Here is a 21,339-nt window from a genome sequence, read left to right on the forward strand (position 1 = left end):
GCCAGTTCTAGGGAAGATCGCTGTTACACAACTTGGAACTTGGCCTCACTTTTATCATTCACTGCTACTAATATTAAAGCGGACCTCCACCCTAAAGTGGAAGTTCCGCTCATTGGAACCCTCCCCATCATCTGTGCCACAATTGGCACCTTTCAGGGGGGGGGGAGGTGCAGATACCTGTATAAGAAACACACAGTTCCCGGGACACAACGGGGACCAGTAAAGACGCGCAGCGTGACTCGTGCATGTGATTAGAGGATCGGGCAGTAAAGCCGTAACGCTTCACTTCCTGATTCCCTGATAGAGGTTGATGATGGGGCAGCAGGGATGCGAGCGATTGCTCGTCATCTGCTGCCGACATTGCTGGACCCTGGGACAGGTAAGTGTCCATTTATTAAAAGTCAGCAGCTGCAGTATTTGTAGCTGCTGACTGTTAATATTTTTTGTTTAAGGTGCAGCTCCTCTTTAAGTCATGTCAGAGCTTATGGAGTTTCAATGATGGCAAATTCTTGGTGCCCACTTAGCTGGTGCCTCTGTGACTGAAGTTGACAATCCATTTGCGATGTCATGGCATACAGTATCAAAGGTTATGGCGGCATATACAGTTTCAGGGAAAACGTCATCTGATAAGCATAAGCTCTGTCGACATGGTCAATTAACCGAAACATGCAAGAATTGGGCAGAATTGTGACCCAGATGTTTGCATGAAGAGTGGTATCAGATTCCATTATCCACCATCCAAGACTTTGTCCATTTCCAGGAGAGTGCCAAAGGCAGTCCAACACCATATTAGGTAACCATTTTGTTCTTTTACCATACTTCTTTCCATAATTTTATCCAACCCCTGTATATAAACATACACTTTACAACCAAATGCGTTTTTTAAATTATAAATGGGCCCTTATTAGATTGAGCATGTCATAACTTGTTATTAAACTGATGCCATACATATTACGAAACTGCAGTGATGCAGATATTATTATACCGCTCACGTATGATCAGGCAGCCATACTGCTGCCATTTTGCCAAAATGCAAATGTTGCCATACTACAGTCATAAATTATAGTCAATCAGAAACTATATTGCACCTTATGTACCCGCATACCCTTGGGACAGCCAATAATACATTGGCATCTGTCATAAAGAACATTTTTACACTTCTTGTGATTTGATGCTGTGGATAAGAGAATTGGTTAACTACTTCAGCCCCGGAAGATTTTACCCCCTTCCTGACCAGACCACTTTTTGCGATTTGGCACTGCGTCGCTTTAACAGACAATTGCCCGGTCGTGCGACGTTGTACCCAAACAAAATTGAAAACATTTTTTCCCACAAATAGAGCTTTCTTTTGGTGGTATTTGATCGTCTCTGCGGTTTTTATTTTTTGCGCTATAAACAAAAAATAGCGACAATTTTGATTTAAAAAAAAAAAACACAATATTTTTAACTTTTTTCTATAATAAATATCCCCCAAAATTATATATAAAAAATGTTTTTTCCTCAGTTTAGGCCGATATGTATTCTTCTACATATGTTTGGTAAAAAAAATCGCAATAAGCTTATATTGATTGGTTTGCGCAAAATGTATAGTATCTTCAAAATAGGGGATAGTTTTATGGCATTTTTATTTTTAATTTAAATTTTTTTCCTCAGTTTAGGCCGATATGTATTCATCTACATGTTTTTGGTAAAAAAAATTACAATAAGCCTATATTGATTAGTTTGTACAAAATTTTATAGTGTCTTCAAAATAGGGGATAGTTTTATGGCATTTTTATTTTTAGTTTCTTTTTATTAGTAATGGCGGCCATCTGCGATTTTTATCGGGACTGCAACATTCTGGCGGACACATCAGACACTTTTGACACTATTTTGGGACCATTGTCATTTATACAGCAATCAGTGCTATAAAAATGCATTGATTACTGTATAAATGACACTGGCGGTGAAGGGGTTAACCACTAGGGGGCATTGAAGGGGTTTAGTGTATCCTAGGGAGTGATTCTAACTGTGGGGGGAGGGACTACACCTCACATGACAGTGATTACTGCTCCTGATGAGAGAGAGCAGTGATTTCTGTCCTGTCACTAGGCAGAATGGGGAAATGCTTTTTTTACAAAAGCATCTCCCCATTCTTCTTCTTCGTGACATGATCACGGGCACCCAGCGGACATCGAGTCAGCAGGACCCGCGGTCACGGAGAACGCAGCGGGCGCCCACAACACCGCTTCTTAAAGGGGACGTACCTGTATGCCCTTTTGCCCACCAGTGCCATTCTGCCAACGTATATCAGTGTGCGTTGCCACGCTTAACATGTATAGAAATACAGGGAACCTTATGCATCAAGAACTGCGGGATGTTAGTTGTGAATAATACAGTACTTACAGTGGGCAATCTACAGCGCTATTCCACAGTGCTAAGACAGACGCCATTTTAGTAAAAGTGCTATCTATAGCCGAGCAGCTCTTCTTGTCCCTAGACTGGGCCACCTGATGACACCCTCAATGTATTCAGAAGCAGGAGTGGGTAGGATATCTGACAGCTGATGATGACAAATTTCTGACAGGCACCTGTGAGTCTAGAAGAATGGAGGATGTCTGGGCACTGTCATACAGTATGTACTTTTAGTGCTTTTAGTTAGAAATTAAATGCTAAAAGGTACATGTTTTACTGATTGAATTGTCACATTAAACTGTGCTAAGGAATCCCTGTTAGACAGCTATATTTTAGACTTTAGGTAAAGGGCTGCTTTAGCAAAATAGATTGTCGGAGTTGCTCTAAGCAGAATATTATAGAAGAGGTGACCTTATAGCTGGAAACTCTCTGGAAAAGAACCTTTCTGCTGTATGTCACAGTAAGTCCAGTTCTGGTAACTATCTATTATTATTGTCCTTTCCAAAGGGAATAGCATTTAATATAATGTTGCCAAGCAAAGCGCTAAGATTTAGAAATGGATCCATTTTCCAGAGCTGATATAACAGGATAAGCATAAACCAGGGGTAGGCAACCTTTTGAGCGCAGTGTGCTGAAAAATATTTTCAAAGAAATAGAGAGTGCCGATTTTATAACAAAAAAAAGTCAACTTCACACTCTCAATCACGAAAAGGTTTTTTTTATAAAGTAAATGCTGTAAACTACTTTAGTAGTGAGAAATTAACATCCTGCACTCTTACGCCTCGGATCAGCCCCAATTCCTGCAATTCCACGCTTCAGATCACTGTCCCCCCTGCACATCTGCCCCACCACTGTACCTCCTGCATATCTGCCCCACCACTGTGCCACCCTGCACATCTGCCCCACCTCTGTACCCCCCGCTCATCTGTCCTACCACTGTAACCCCCTGCTCATCTGCCCCACCAATGTTCCCCCTTACTCATCTGCCCCACCACTGTACCGCCCTGCACATCTGCTTCACCGCCGTACCCCCGTGCTCTTCTGTGTCACCACTGAACCATCTTCTCATTTGTCCTAACACTGCTCATCTGCCCCACCACTGTAACCCCCTTTCTCATCTGCCCCACCAATGTACCTCCCGCACATCTGCCCCACCACTGTACCTCCTGCATATCTGTCCCACCTCTGTTCCCCCTGCTCATCAGTCCCACCAATGTACTTTCCTTCTCCTCTGCCCTGCCACTGTACCCCCCTGAACATCTACTCCACCTCGGTACCCCTTGCTCTTCTGCCTGACCACTGTAAGCTTCTGCTCATCTGTCCCACCAATGCACCTGCTTTCACACCTGCACCACCAATGTACCCCTCTGCTCTTCTGTCCTACCGCTGAACCCCCTTCTCATCTGCCCCAACACTGAACCCCCCCACTCATCTTTCCCACCAATGTAACCCTCTTCTCATCTGGCCCAACACTGAACCCCCGTGCTTTTCTAACCCACCGCTGAACTCCCTTCTCTCCCCTACTACTACTGTACCTCCTGCAGATCTGCCCCACCACTGTACCCCCTTGCTCTTCTGTCCTACCACTGTAACCCCCCTGCTCATCTGCCCCATCAATGTACCCCTTTTCTCATCTGCCCCACCACTGTACCTCCCTTCACATCTGCTCCACTGACATATCCCCATGCTCTTCTGTCTCATTACTTAATCAGCCTTCTCATCTGTCCTAACATGGAACCCATCTGCTCATCTGCCCCACAACTGTAACCCGCTTTCTCATCTGCCCCACCAGTGTAACTCCTGCACATCTGTCTCACCTCTATACCCTCCTGCTCTTCTGCCCCACCTCTGTTCCCCCTGCTCATCTGTCCCACCAATACACCTCCTTTCACATCTGTCCCACTGCTCTACCCCCCTGCTTTTCTGTTCCATCACTGAACATCCTTCTCATTTACCCCAACACTGAATCTTCCTGCTCATCTGCCGAATCACTGTACCACCCTACTCCTCTGTTCCACCACTGTAACCCTCTGCTCATCTGCCCCATCACTGTACCCCCCTTCTCTTCTGTCCCACTGCTGAAGCCCCTTCTCATCTCTTCCACCACTGTACCTTCCAGCACATCTGCCCCACCGCTGTACCTCCTGCTATTCTGTTCCACCTCTGAACCACTTCTCATCCATGATATGCAGAGTGGTGAATGGAAGCAGAGATGAAACACATCTACCTGTCCTGGCACACTCATCCTGCTGATCCACCTCTAGCATCCAGACCATGTGCTCGTATGTGATGTCACATAAAAGCATTTGGGCTGGATGCGCAATGATGAGCTCTGGTCAGGTGTATTTACTGAATGCAGTTGGCCTTTGTGTAGAATCATAAAGTAGGCCCCTGCAGCTGAGAAAAAGTGCGGTGGGGTGTTATTTTCATTGCACTGAATACTGGCTGTGGCTTAAAGGGACACAGAGTACAGGAGTTCAGTAGTAAGTGACGCAAACGTTCAGGGATAATTTCAACAAAGTACCCAGAAGCTCAACAGTAATTCCACGAACTGTCACCTGATTGTGGTTTTCTCAACCACGGTGAAATCTCTTCTTTCTGAGATTGGTGGTGGCAACCAAGCAAGTCATCTCCCCCCCCCCCCCCCCCCAGCAGAACTGTACCCAATATCTTCACCATCACAAAAGCTGATGATTGCAGCAAAGTTAGAGAACCAAACAATGTTTCCCATCTTTTACAATGTGTGGGGGCACAGTGCCTCCCCCTGAGTGCAGGGAACTCTGAAATTGGAATGCATTAGTGTCTCTCTAACACTTCCCTGTGCTGCTCTGCTGATGGGGAGGGAGTTGAGTGCTGGCAAAAGAGGCTTTGAGTGCCGCTTGCGGCAGCAGTGGCAGGGGTTGCCTACCCCTGGAATAAACCAACTATATTCCTATTTTTTTTATGGATAATGGAAACAAACACAATTATCTTAGGTTATTGTAATAGAAAGTACCTATAGTAGCAAGGGTGACCCTATTGCACAGCACTTCTAATTTGTTTTACTTTTTGCTTGTTTATTCTTGCCTTATTCTGGTCTTCTGTAGGCAAATCCAGCAGTAGAATCGGGCGTGTGTTAATCACAATGGCAGCTCTGGGCCCATACCTAGGATGATAAAATAAGGGGGAATTAAGCCTCAAATCTAATTCTGATTTCTTTCTTTTTTTTTAACCTCATCTGGTCACCTCAGGATATTTGTAGCTACATTCCACAATTACCAATCGGAAGTCTTAGCATAGGATGCTGAAGGTAGTCACAAAATTCAGTCTAGTTTAATAGAAAAGAATGGGCAAAGCTTTTTTGGCTCTACTTCAACTATGGATCACAGGAGCACAGTTCATTGTGCATTGTGCACTTGTGTGACACGTTTTCCGCTGGTGGTGAGCTAAATCCTGCTGTTGGCTGATGTAACTCAACCAGTACAGGCTGTACCGGTTGAGTGCATCCCAACTTTAAAGTTGGCATTCACCCAGATGCCTGGAGCGGTAGTGAGCTGCTGGGAGACTGAGCCAGCAACTGCCTCCCCTCCCCAGCATTCCAGTGAGTGCTGGAGGGGCAGTGCAGAGATCTGTTGACGGACAATCACCGGCTCTCTGAAGGGGGGGGGGGGTTAGATGCAGCCTCCGATCGATTCTGCATCCACCTAGGTGAGTATACTTTTTTTTTTAAAACCCCATACTTCTCTTTAAAGGAATGGCGGGGCCCATCCATTAGGGGTGCATGGGCATCGCCCCCCCCCCATTATCAATGCGTTCGGTCCCCTGAACTACATGCAGGGTGCCGGACGCATGGATTCCAATGAAGGATTTTTTTTTGAAGCACGTTATTAGAGCCAGAGGCTTTAATAGGCAAAAAAGGGTGGGGTCGGGGTGCAGAGCACTGTGCCGGAAGCCCATCCAGTTGTGTGACAATGGCGAATGAATATTCACTATTGAAACACTAATTCTCCTTCCGGCCAATCAGGAAGTGAGTCCTGAGACCCGTATCCTGATTGGCTGAAATGAGATCCAAGCGGATTGGCTGCCAGGAGGAAGAAGGAGGAGACACAAGTGAAGCGAGAAAGCAGCCACCCGCAGCCTGGAGAGAAGATGGGGTAAGTGCAGGGCGCTGACTACTGACCAACCCGGGGGGGTGTCGCATGTAACCCGGCCGGCCAGCCGACCGACTAGGAGAGGGGTTGTCGACCATGTCACCACTGCTTTTAAGAAAGACAAAACCCTGTTTCAATTGTTTGTCGATCTGTCAGGGAAAAGTGAACTAATGGTCAAAATTTAAAATCATATAATAGTTTCCACATTGGTTCATAAAGATTTGATGAGGTACAAAGAGGCCTAAAAGACCAGAGAACATAGCAGTACAATAAACCAAGAAGAGACAATGAAAGGTATCAATCCATTCCTTGGCTGCCAGGGTAAGGGGCCCAACAACTTAGAAAAGGGGTAGTGAGCCGAGTCTCTGGTGCAATTTTGGTAGCATCAAAAGAGAAATTCCCCAGCAGAAGGGGAAGAGGTAGTCCTTCACTGATCGAGACGAGATGGGCCATGTGCAAATGGCTAAATAGATTAATAAGAGCTGACACACCACTCTGGAAACAAACTTTCAATGATCCACCTCAGGACCAAATCACCTAATCTGTTGAGCGCTCTTTAGTCTGCTGTCCATGTCATATATTAAGGATGCACTTAACAAAACAGTAATGACTGTCATCACACATCACCTGACATCAGGTCGCAGCAGAGACTTCATTGATCCATGTGTCTTACTAAGCTTTCCAGTACGTGTGATGCAAAGCAGAAGCTACTGATTTTCAAACAATCAACGTTGTGTGAAGTGACTGTTTTTTGTTGTTGTTTTTTTTGTAATTGTAATTTAGTGTTGTAATTTTGAAATAATTAGAGATAAAGATTATGATGTCTAGCAGTGTAGAATGCAAGTGACAAAATTTGTAAGCTTGATTGGACTAAAGGTCCTGGAAGATGGGAGTGGATGACACATGACAGGTATATTGTACTATATATTATATTTTATAGAGTTAATAAAATGTCATAAAAAATATATATATGTATAATGTGTGATGCTTTTTTTTTTTTAACTGAAAAAAACTAAAAAAATGAAAAAAACTTCACGTCAACACATGTTGATATGTATTGCCATGCATGTTACAGTGCATATTACAGAGAACATATGTTGATGTGCTTCAACTCACATTTTACCATATTACCATGGGGTTGATTTCCTAAAACAGGAGAGTACAAAATCTGCCCAAGCTCTGCATTGAAACCAATCAGCTTCCAGTTTTTTTTTTTGTCAAAGCTTAATTGAACAAGCTGAATTTAGAAGCTGATTGGCTACCACGCAGAGCTGCACCAGATTTTGCACTCTCCATGTTTAGTAAATCTCCACCTATGTGTGTTGATGTGCTTTGGGATGTATTTCCATTCATGGAAAATGTATCAGGCAAAAATACAAAGGCATAATGGAAAAGGGCACACATTACTTACTTTAATCAGTCAGAGGTTGTGACATCATCAGTCTGCTTCTTGCTCAACCAACACACCTGATCACAGTTCGGGCACAGCTGATCACATGGTAAAGGGCCACTGCGATTGGCTCTTTATGTCCAACTGTGATCGGGTGCGTCCAAAGGGCACAGTGATCACAGAGCGCACCCGATACGCACCTTGGGTTGGGTGGAGGATCGGGGTTCTGGGAGGACATCAACAGATGCCCTCCCAGGACTGGACAACCATGCCAAAGTTGTCTTTCAGGTATAGTGCGGTCGGCAAGTGGTAGGCGGATGCAGACGGCTGAAAAAAGCACAGGCACCAGGATGTAATTTCCGGTTGCCATGGCAACCTAGCACCTGGGATTTGGCGAAACCTGTACTCCTGAGACTAACGGTCAGAGGCAGCAGTACCTTAGATCTCATATTGCAGGTATACAGCTATGAGACCACAAAAAAAATGCTTAGGCATCCTTACACACCAGTAACTGTGCTGCTATTTTTTCAAGGGGAATTGAAGACAAAGCTTCTTTTTTTTCCAGGGGTCTGCCTAGGCACAATTAATATTTCTAGGTATTCCCTATAATATAACAAATCTTCCCTTTTTGAGTTTAGGTCCACTTCAAAGTCCCATTGTCCACTTGGTTAAAAGTACCACCCCAGAAATAAGCTGTTTTGTGTAATCTGCAGAGTCCGAGATCACCAGACAGCCACTTAAAAGTAAAAGTAGAAATCCATCAACTCTCCCAACAAATAGCAAATCTTGAACTGCAACACAAACAATCCCATTCACTTAAAGTAGAACATCAATTAACGCAACATAGGACCGCACTAAGACTTCTGTTAGACATGAAAATTAAACGCTCCCTATTTTTTAAGAAAAGCATTTTTTATGAATTTGGAGACAAAAGTGGCAAACAATTGGCAAAGGCCCTAAAAGATGCTACGCTATCGAACCGTATCCACGCTCTAAAAGACAAGGAAGGTATTTTAAAACACAACTCGGAGGAAATAGCTGATATGTTCCATGCCTACTATTCTAAACTGTATAAACTTCCGGCCCAACACAAACCACCTCACCTAACACACACAAAACAGGATAACATACAGGATTTTCTACAGGATAGCGGACTTCCCTCCCTAACAGTAGAAGATACAAATGCACTTGAGGACCCCATAACTACCACTGAGATTGCGAACGCGATTGCCGACTTGAAAGCAGGGAAGAGCCCCGGACCTGACGGCTTCACTTCACAATACTATAAAACTTACACTACCGCTCTTATAAAACCCCTCCGCTCAGCCTTTAATTTCTTAGCAAAGAACCAACATGACTCCCCATCCTTTCTCATGGCGCATATAGCGGTAATTCCCAAGCCCAACAAGGAACACACGGATTGCGCAAACTTTCGACCCATTTCACTTTTAAACATAGACCTCAAACTCCTAGCCAAAATCCTAGCGAATAGACTAAAACCCCTTCTAGCGAAAATAATCGGCCCTGAACAAGTGGGATTCATGCCGGGGAGGGAGACCCGTGACAACACCATTAAGGCCTTGAACTTAATACATTTTGCACGCAAATCTACCACCGAGGGCATGTTGCTCTCTACCGATGCCGAGAAGGCTTTCGATAGGGTTTCCTGGGATTACATGATAGCTACGTGCACACATATTGGCCTTGGAGGAAACATGTTGTCATGGATATCGGAATCCCTGAGCCAAAATCAAAATTAATAATATTTTCTCAGACCCTATATCCATCCATAACGGTACCCGCCAAGGCTGCCCCTTGTCACCCCTCCTCTTTATCCTAACCCTAGAGCCTCTAATTAGAACAATTAATCTAAACGCTGACATCCAGGGCTTTACGTTAAAGGATAGAGAATACAAAGTTTCTGCTTTTGCCGATGACCTCCTGTTCTTTCTCACCAATCCCCACATCTCGCTACCTAACCTACACAAAGTATTTCAAACCTTCGGGTACATATCTAACTTTAAAATAAACCAGTCAAAATCAGAAGCCCTGAACCTCACCCTACCGCAAAACATCCTTGAAAATCTACAAAACAATCACCCCTACAAATGGGAACGAGGCGCCCTTAAGTATTTGGGCATAAATTTATCTAGTGAACTTGAAAAACTATATGATGCAAACTATAAACCCCTACTTGCCATGATCAAAAAAGACCTTCTCAAGTGGAAATCAAAAATGTTTTCTTGGTTTGGTAGGGCCTCGATATTAAAGATGACAGTGCTCCCCAAACTTCTGTACGTATTTAACGCTCTACCAATAAAAATCCCAGAACTCTTCTTTAAAACATTAAGCCAAATTCAAAGACAATTTCTATGGGCAGATAAGAAACCTAGAATCCAATTCCGACGTTTAACATTGGCTAAGCGAGATGGGGGCATAGGACTGCCGGACTTCAAAAAGTACCACCAGGCTACCCATATCACGAGAGTGATAGATTGGCATTGCCACGGACTAAATAAAGATTGGGTCCAGCTAGAAAGCAATCTGGCACAACGCAGCACCCTCTACCTCCCATGGTCGCTTCACTCCAGAAGGCCCAAACTTATAGGCCACCCATTAATCAAAACCACAATACAGATTTGGCAGACGCTGGTAAAGTCACAAAAAATCGCAACAAACCCAGGTCCCCTGACCCCACTCACGGATAATCCCGAATTCATTCCAGGCCTACACCATAACATGCCAAAAAAAATTTTAGTACACACTTGCATGTCAGGTACACAAGTTAAGACATTAGAAACACTGGCCGCAGAGGTGGGGGAGCTGTTTCCTGGAAGTTGGTTCTATATCCAGCTAAAGGACTTCCTGGTCAACAACAAACACAAAAATCAATTTTGCCTCCCATTAACTCAGATTGAGCATATATGTCTACAAAGATCACCAATAACGAACACCACTTCTCTTGCATACTTGATGCTAACTCAAGCGTCTCAGGCTGACAAAAATAAATTCAAAACAAAGTGGGAACGTGATCTCAAGACCAGCATATCTGAGGAGCAATGGAATAAGGCATGCGTTTTGACACACAAATGCTCTTTAAGCTCTAAATATCAGGAAATATCCTATAAAATTCTAGCTCAATGGTATATTACGCCACAAAAAAACAGGAGATGGTCTCCCTCCGCCTCAGACACATGCTGGAGATGTAAAACAGACACAGGTACCTTTATGCACATATGGTGGGAATGCCCACTAATACGAACCTATTGGGAAACAATCAGATACTGGGTTAAGCATATAACAGAAACTCGCCTGGAATTGAATGCGGCCGCATGCTTGATCAATCTGGTACCCATCAATATATGCCGCTACAAAAAATCGCTGTCCAGACACCTACTCACGGCCGCTAAAACACTAATACCAATCCACTGGAAAACAACCAAAGCCATTACAGACTGGCTAGACAGAGTACAATATATCTACAAGATGGAGGAGATCGTGGCAACCAAACACGAGAAAAGCACAAATTTTAACAAAACATGGCAACCATGGCTGGCCTTCACACTCTCCCCTGAATTTCGTGCACTCAAGGATTAATCTCGTCGGCACCTCTTAATCCTTAACATGGTGGGGGCAAGGTTTGGACTGACATAGAGCATCTATAACAAACGGAGTTAGATACAATAGCAAAGGGCTGATCACACCCCACACCCCCCCCCCCTTTTACCCCCTACACCTTCCCCCCTCCTCCCCCTCCCCCCATGTCCTCCACACCACATATCCCCAAATAGTGTACGCTACTCACCGTATTCAATCGTGCACTCTCCCCAACTTAGTCACTGACTAAATTAGAACACCATAGAGATGTATTTATATGTTTTATTGTTTACAGACTGCCTGAAATAATATATGTATTCAAACGTTGACTGTAAACATGATCTTAATTTCAATAAAACCTTTGATTGTGAAAAAAAAATAAAAGTAAAAGTAACAAACTTTATTGGACATTCAAAACAAGCAAGCGAAAGAGTAACTTTTCTTTAGCAAAAATAAAGCAAACAGTCCATAATCCTGGTATAATCAAAACATCATAATGGCTCACCACCAATATCACAGTCCCAAACCTGGGTTTAGGGTTCCCATCTGTTTTGGGGTACAGGAAAGGCCACAGGAGCTCAGCAAACTTAGAGTCTTAGGCCGCGTACACACGCGGGGACTGTTCGCTCAACTTTGTCCGTCAAACAGTTTCAGCAAACAGTCCGCTCAAAATTAGCATGGACGGACTTGCCCACACACGACGAACGAACAGTTTGCTGAAACCGTGCGCGATGACGTGAACGGCACGTACGACGGGACGGAAAATACAACGTCCTATACACTGCATTACAACTTTCGGCGTGTAAATCCTTTCTGAGCATGCGCGGAACTTAGTTTGACGAACAAGCCTGCACACGAGGGGACTGTTCGCTGAAACCAAGTTTCAGCGGACAGTTTTTCGGAAATTCCGAAAAACCTTGTTCAGCAAACTGTTCGCTGAAACTGTCCGCTGAAAGCCCACACACGGGCGGACTGTCCGCCGAAACACTGTTCAGCGGACAAAGTTGGGCGAACAGTCCCCGCGTGTGTACGCGGCCTTAGTCTCCAGATAGTCCATGCTTTTTCACAGCTGTGAAAAACTCCACACTACCTCATAGATCCCTGCTGACTCCTTCTTGCTGCTTTTCAAGCCTCCCATGCAGGTGGGCTAACCAAAGTCATTGAAATCAGGTTTTGAAGACTCTTTCCCTCCCACAGTCACTCTGAGTCTCTGAATTCCAGATCTCAAATTAGGATTTACTAATTCTGTGAGAATTTCCAGCCTGTACTGTTCTCTTCAATCGGACTACCCCATAGCCCCTCACCTTTTATGAATGAAAATCCCTGAGTACTCAGCTGTGGTCCCCATTCACAGAATTAACTCGCATGAGATATTTAGATTTCAGTACACATTTTGCATAAATATCACCTGCGATCATGAAACTGTCAATTAAAGCATTTGTTAACCCAGAAAAAATGGATTCCGCATCTTTAAAGCATGTTATATGACACAGTGCTTGGCCTGTGTCATTTGGCCCCCTGTAACACCTAAAAAGCCTTGCTGATCCTGACATTTTCTTCCCACCCCTCTGTAAATTGACCACGGTGTATCATGGCTCCTGGGACCAGACACTGTGGTCAGTTCACGTGTCTCCGTCATCAAAAGCCTGTTATATGCTCTCCTCTCTGCTCCTGTGAACCCCTCCCCCTCCCATCTTTGTCTGTGTGTGAGACACCCCTCCCCCTTCCTACTGTTCTCATAGCACTAACCTGTATACACCATCAGCACTGCCTCCTATTGCAGTGTCCCCCTCTGTGAATGATTTATAAATATAAATATAAATGCTGTAAATACCTAATTTAAGAGCCGAGATTGTGATCACATGACCAGCCAGCTCTCTCCTCTACTCCTCCCTTCCAGACTGACATCAGCAGAGGAATCTCAGCCCCACCCACTGCATCTCTCAAAGAAGAAAAGGAGAAAGCTGACCGGTCGGTCATGTGATCGCAGTCTCAGCAGTGAAATTAGGTATTTGCAGCATTTATTTTTATAAATCACATACGGGGGGAATACTACAATAGGAGGCAGTGCTGATGGTGTATACAGGTTAGAGTGGTTTAACAACCACTTTAACTAGACCGTTTTGCAGTATTTACCAAGAAGTGCTTAAAACGCTTGGTAAATACTGTTTGAAAAAGTGTTAAAATTCATTCACAGAACAAAATAAATAATTAAATGCATGGAGAAATTAAGCAGTGGTCCAGAAATTCAGTATTTGTGGAATCAGTACTGGTTGTTAAGGAGCAGGCGGTCGCCACGTCCTTAACAACCAATGAGTCAATAGCTGTCAGTGGGATTTCCCGCTGACAGTTGAAAGTAAAGAAAAACATTGCCGGTAATTTAAAAATGTGAAAAAAAACAGTGTCGGGTCACCTCCAAATCCATACCAGGCATTTTGGGTCTGGTATGGACTCTGAAGGAAACCCCCATGCCAACATGTAAAAAAAAATGGTGTGGGGACCCCTCAAAATTCTATACCAGACCCTTATATGAGCATGCAGCCCAGTAGGTCGGGAAAAGGAGGGAACGAGCGAGCACCCCCCCCCCCTGCAATCATCCCAGGCCACATGCCCCATGGGGGGGTTGTTTTGGGGCATGTTGATGGGTACAAGGGCCTAATTGTGGGGGTCTGCGAGCAGGGGGCATCGGAATCTGGAAGCCCCCAGATGACACCTAAATGACACCTTTGTACCTGTCATACCCATGTATACAGTATGCAACAAATATGGAGTAAGTGGGAATCGTACCTAATATATATATATATATATATATATATATATATATATATATATATATATATATATATATATATATATATATATATATATATATATATGTAGTGCTCACCGAATAAATACACTATACCAACAAACAAAAAATAAAAAACACAAAGAATACACACCCTAAAGAGTTACACTACAAAAATAATTTATTGCTAAAAGAAGTGATGTACAACAATTTATTAGCAAAATAACTCAAGACCCCCCATAATATAATCCAACCCTCCCCAAATATATTCCTCTTAAAACCAAACACACTATGTAGGGCAAAAATACCCCTCGTATGACCGAGGGTCAAAAAGGTGCAAAAAAACATACATACATAGTACCCCAATTAATTCACCAAAAAAATGTGTAGTGTAAAAAAAAAGACATTAGACAGTTTTTGACAATTCCTTTATTTAAAAAATAAAAACCCCCCAGTGTAGATTCATCATTAATCATGTTGCCCTCTGCCACAAACTGAAAAAAAAAAGAAAGGTCCATCCGCGCCGAGGGCTCCCGCCATCTGACAGCGCTGCAGTCTGAGAGTTCTTGAATAACTAAGGAGCATGGCCTGGGGACCCGCCCCCTTGTGACATCGTCGACTCAGCATGCCCCTGGCCTTTTTTTACACTACACGTTTTTTATTATGCACCCCATACTCATTTACATAGGGGAGGGGCCGGGATCTAGTGGCCCCCTTGTTAAAATGGGTTTCCAGATTCCGATAAGCCCCACTTTTTTTTTATTGCCCGCAATTATTTTTTTTACATTCAGTTTAAATTACCACATGTTTTACCTACTAAAATACTGCAAGACTTCATAAAATAACTCATACAGTATTTTAGTATCTTTTTTGTGAATGGCAAAAAACTTTTCGAAAAACGCTAAGCGGTATTTTACTAAATTTTTTAAGGGGAAACGTGAATTGAGCCTAATGTCTTCAAACCACCTTTCTTAAAAGGACCAAAACCCAAATAGTGGATAAATATACCTGTTGTCCTGGACCCATCGCTAGTGTCCTGTACACTTGGTAAAAGACACCAAAGCTAGCCAGACAGAGATAGATTTTTTTTTCTATTCAATCTGTGTGTTGAATGTAGAAAAATCGAATCGATTACATCCACGCTACACAGACATTGCAATATACAGATAGTTCCAAGAATAGTAAATTACTATTTGTAGAAACTGCTTTTGGATCATTTCTACTGGGCATCCCACAGGTAAAGACCAACAATCTGTGTTTTTAAAAATGATACACATAGCTAGAAAATGTACATGGATGAATAGATGAGTCTTTTGCAGATGCATCTAAAAGGCCCTAGGCAACCTGATGCTCTATAGATGGGTGTCCATATGCTCTTGAGCTTCTGCTCTGACGTATCCAGTGTGTTCCTTACTGGCAGGGATTATTACAAAGGTAGATAGATGCAGGCTGCATGTATGACTGATCAACACTTGATCATACCAGGCAATAAAAGCAGATCTATGTTACATACCAGAAATGTTTTACCTTTTTCTGTTACAAGCTTTGCAAACCTATCAGGTGTCACTAGCATCATGCATGGAACTGGCTACATGGTCTCTGCCAATGCAGAGGATCTTTGATGGCTAATATCAAGAATGTCAGCCATATCTGCCTAATGCCAGTTCTCCAAGATCCACTAGAACTGTCCATATGACCAATGCCTGGGTATTTGACAGTGACCAGACAGTGGTAGAAAAAAACTAAATGTTCTAGTCTGCATTTAACATTACATTGCGTTATGGAAGGTACACATTTTTAGGGCACCCATAGATGTGAGATAACATATGGGCACCAGAAACACATGTCAACACTGTTCAGGACAGCAAGGGATCAGACAGATAAGAAAACCTAAGCAACATTGCCAATACATCTAATCTTGGAACATTCTATCTCTGAACATATCCATTAGGATTAAAAAAACAAACAAACAGGTTTTGGCTATAATTCTCTTTTAACCCAGGCAGCTGTTGTGCTGATGTGTACGACACATGTGTTGGCACTATCCGAAGGGGGGCATTTCTTGACAGAACACCGGATTACCAAATAGCCAGAGTAGGCACAAGACTATGGGCCCAACTCTGTTTAAGGGAAACACAATGAACCAAAATAATATTGATTTTGAAAGAAAATTACAATGAAGTTTTCTAAAATTGTTTACAAAAGATAGAAAAAAGTTAATCAGCTCAAAGAAACAAAAATTTCACCTTAACCGCTTGGTTTTATCCCCTTCATGACCAGAGCATTTTTTACTATTTAGCACTGTGCTACTTTAACTGGCAAATGCGCAGTTATGCAACACTGAACACAAATTAAATTTCTATAATGTTTTTCACACAAATAGAGAATCCTTTTGGTGGTATTAGGTGATTACCATTGGGTTTTTATTTTTCGCGATATGAATGAAAACAGACCAAAAAAAACAACTATATTTTCTACTTTCTGTTATAAAGCGTATCCAATAAAAAAAAAAAATAATAATAATCAAAATCCTTCATAAACTTAGGTCAAAATGTATTCTGCTGCATGTCTTTGGTAAAAAATTCTGATAAGTGTATATTAACCCCCCTGACGGTATTCCCGAGTCTGGCTCGGGGTGGAATTTTTATACCTACAGCGGTAACCCCGAGCCAGACTCGGGACTGCATGGCTGGATCCAGGAGGATGTTTACTTACTTTCTCCCTCGGATCCAGCGTTGTCTCTCCGCTGTACGAGCGAGCCGTGTCTCACTCGATCTATCACAGAGCCGATCTCCGTTCCCTGCGAGCGTTGCGACGCACGGGGACGGAGATCGGCGCCAAATTCAAAAAGTAAAACACACACATTACATACAGTATAATGTAATCTTACAGATTACATTGCTGTATGTAAATATTTCACATCCCATTGGTCCCTAGTGGTCTGCCCAGTGCTCTGCATGCAGTTTTATATAATAAAAACTGTTCTTTCTGCCTGGAAACTGGAGATTGTCCATAGCAACCAAACTGTCACTTTACATCAAAAATGGTTTTAGACCAGCTAGAAAACAGCGATAATAAATTAGAATCACTCGCAGAATTGAGGGATAGTGATTTGTGGGGAGATCCGTCATCAAATACTGAAAAGTAATGACAGCGACAATTCTGCAACTGAGCAAATTTCAGTGTTTTTGATTTGATTACATTATTGAATAATTTTTATTATTGTTATATTAATATTTGGTATAATTATTTATAGTTATTTATTATATTATAATTTATGATTTCATTTTTCAAACTTCATCATACCCAGGATGTCTGCTAGACTCTGGTTTGGACAGCTTTAAGAGAGTTATTCCTAAAGCCGCGTACACACGGGCGGACTGTCTGGCCAACTAAGTCCGTCAGACAATCCGACGGACAGTCCGTCCTACTTTCGAATGAACGGACTTGACCACACACGATGAACAAACAGTCCGTTGAAAGCTTGCGCGATGACGTGTACAGCACGTACGACGGGACTAGAAATAGGATGTCCAATACACAGCAATGCAACCTTCCGCCGTGTAAATCCTTTCTGAGCATGCGCCATACTTAGTCCGTCCAACTAGCCTACTCACGAGCGGACTGTCCGCTGAAACCAAAGTTGGACGGACAATATTACGGAAATTCCGAAATACTTAGTCCGCCAGACTGCACGCTGAAAAAGTCCGCTGAAGCCCACACACGAGCGGACTGTCCGCTGAAATGTGTTTCGGCGGACTAAGTTGGACAGACAGTCCGCCCGTGTGTACGCGGCTTAAGAATTACAGGACTACAATATAAAACGCCAAATTTTCATGCAAAATAATGGTACCGCTTTTAGCACCTAAAATCCGAAATAATCCTACCGCCAGGGAGGTTAATTGGTTTGTGCGAAAATTATAGCATCTACAAACTCTACAAAACATACTGGAATTTACACAGCCATAGATGCTATACTGTAATGGTGATGACCAGCAGCTTATAGTGGAACTGTGATAGGATGGTGGACAATCAATCTGCCACTAACAGACACTCGTTGGAAAGGTACACTAACTGACTGACACTGACCTCAGTAGTGGCAGCCTGCACCATAGACATCTGGTTCACATTACAGTTTTTTTTTATAAAAGTTTACCTTCTTTCAGCTGTCAGTTTGTATAAAAATGTTGGCGTGACCAACGTGTGTAATGTACAGTACCAATGGTCAGGGCCAGCCATACCATGGGACCCAGCGGGCCCATGGTCCCAGGCGGCATTTTAAGAGGGGCGGCATCCAATAAGTGTGCAACCCCTGCTGGGACAGTTTCACACTGAGCAGATCGTTCTGCCTGTCAGAGCCACTCAGTGTGTCTCATAATGTAACTGAATGCAGAGAGAGAGACCAGTATTGATGTCAGGGGTGGGACCCAGCAGCTATCAAACACCTGCCAATGGGATGGGATCTGGGCAGCCACTACGTGTATGTGGCCCACCCTCTTTCTTAAGCAACCCAATCATTGACTGGTGTTTGATAGCTGCTGGGTCCGGCACACCCTGGATTCCACCCACCCCCAACATCACCGCTGAATTTTGACAGCTGGTCTCTCTCTGCATGCAGTTACATTACATGAAAGAGTTTCACTAAGCGTCAATATCGGCTCAGTGTGAAACTCCCATTTCTCTGTCAGTGCCAGTCAGTGCCACCTGCCAGTGCCACCTGTCAGTACAAGTGATTCCAATCAGTGCCATTTGTCAGTGCCAATCAGTGGCATCTGTCAGTGCCAGTGTTTCCAATCAGTGCCACCTGTCAGTGCCAATCAGTGCTTCCAATCAGTGTCATCTGTCAGTGCCAATCAGTGCCACCTGTCAGTGTCAGTCAGTGCTAATCAGTGTTTTCAATCAGTGCCACCTGTCAATGCTGCCAAATATCAGTGCCAACCAATGCCACCTATCAGTGCCAATCAGTGTTTCCAGTGAGTGCTATCTACCAGTGCAATCAGTGCCGCCAATCAGTGCCAGTGCTTTCGATCAGTGCCCATCAGTGCCACCTATCAGCTCCGCCTATCAGTGTCCATCAGTCCTGCCAATCAGTGCCACTAAATGCTGCCCATCAGTGCTGCCTATTGGTGCTTTCTATTAGTGCCAATCAGTGCCACCTACCCTGTTTCCCCTAAAATAAGCCTAGTGTGATTGTCGGTGATAGCTGCAATAAAAGCCCTACCCCCCAAATAAGCCCTAGTTAAAGTCCTTGTAGGTCTTCTTTTCAGGGTAGGGCTTATTTTTGAGGAAACAGAGTAGGGCTTATTTGGGTGGTAGGGCTTATATTGCAGCCAACACCGATAATCACGCTAGGTCTTATTTTAGGGGAAACAGGGTATCATGCTAATCATTGCTGCCTGCCAGTGCTTCCAATCAGTGACAATCATTGCTTCCTGCCAGTGGTGCCAATCAGTGCACTGAGTGCAGGGATGGGGCGATGAACTCAGCAGCCAGGCACATTCTCCATGGGGGGCCGGCCTGGTGGGGCACAACTGAAATCTGTTGATGTTTATTAATTCCACATGCCGATCTTTCGTATAAAAGTAATCACCACACTACTATTTACAATAAAATACTGGAGCTAAAATAAAAAAAAGTGTCCGTAAAAGGCCTGCCACTAAGCACTGCTATATGTTCCCATACCACAACAAGAAAAAAGAGCAGCATTAACTTACTAATCAATAACTTAATAATGGTGCAATCCCCTAATGTATGGAAAGCTCAATAGTCTTCAGTATTACGACAATACCGGTCTCTGATACGCAACTTCACTTATAATACACATAAAACTGTATAAAATGAAACTTAGCAGAAGTGATGGAAACCTCTCCTATAGATAATGGCTATAAAAAAATGTCTTCATCAGTTTAGGCCAATATGTATTCTGTTACATATTTTTGGTTAAAAAAAATGCAACAAGCGTATATTGATTGGTTTGCGTAAAAGCTATAGCGTCTACAAAATAGGGAATAGATTTATGGCATTTTTAATCTGATTTTCAGATAAATTTAGTTTTAGTTATCATGATATGAAATAATGAATGCTGGGGCCTTTTGGTGGGCGTGATTTTAAAACATTTTTGGGGGGGCAGCCTTTCATTCTTGTGCCCAGACAGCACAATGTCTTGGGCCGGCCTGCTGATGGTAAACTCCATCTAAAGGCCGACATGCACATTACTTAGTTTAACGTTATTCCACAAGAGTGCTTGCACAAGAACCCTCCAAAAATTTGCAAGGGGGCCCAAAAGTTTTGAATGCTTAGGGGCCTCCACAGAAGTTAACCATTCGCCTAAAGGGCACTTTCACCCCCTTCCCGCAAAGGGCTATTTTCAGCTTTCAGTGCTGCCACTTATCGGCTCTCCTTTTCTCACGCTCTGTCAGAAAATCCTGTTTACACTGTGATCAGCTGTGATTGGACACAACTGGTCACGTGGTAAAGAGCCACTGTGATTTGATCTTTATCGCAATCTACGTTCGGCTTCAGAGGACATATCGATCACAGATCACTGCTGGTGCGTGCCGCAGGGGGCACGTGGGAAGCGTAATCATATGCCATATGACACCCTTCTGGCAACGTGCGGCCGTACTGTAGACATCATTCAGCTATGGCACGGTCGTGAAGAGGTTAATCCTGCACTGAACACAAGTATTTAAATAGAGCTGACAATTTATGCAGCACTTTACATATTGTACATTCACTTCAGTCTTTGCCGTCCAGGAGCTTAAGGCTGGGTTCACATTATGTGAATTGGAATATGGGTTTCCCCACATCCAATTCGCATGACAGGAGAGTATGACCGGCTCCCAATGGAGCCGGTTCACATATCTCCGTGGTGGCCGTGGAGCAAATTGCACAGGGGTATGTGGCCATTCATGCGAAAAGAGTGTCCATAGGACAGCCATATCTTTTCTTTTGCTCCAGCACCCATCATTCTAGATCTAGTTTAGAGTAGACTAGTTTAGAGTAGGCTGCTAGATACATTTAGTTAGCTCCTCTGCAAC

This window comes from Lithobates pipiens, unplaced genomic scaffold (genome assembly GCF_037356315.1).
Source record: "Lithobates pipiens isolate NorthernLeopardFrog02 unplaced genomic scaffold, aLitPip1_a1.2 Scaffold_16, whole genome shotgun sequence".
Lineage (NCBI taxonomy): Eukaryota > Metazoa > Chordata > Amphibia > Anura > Ranidae > Lithobates > Lithobates pipiens.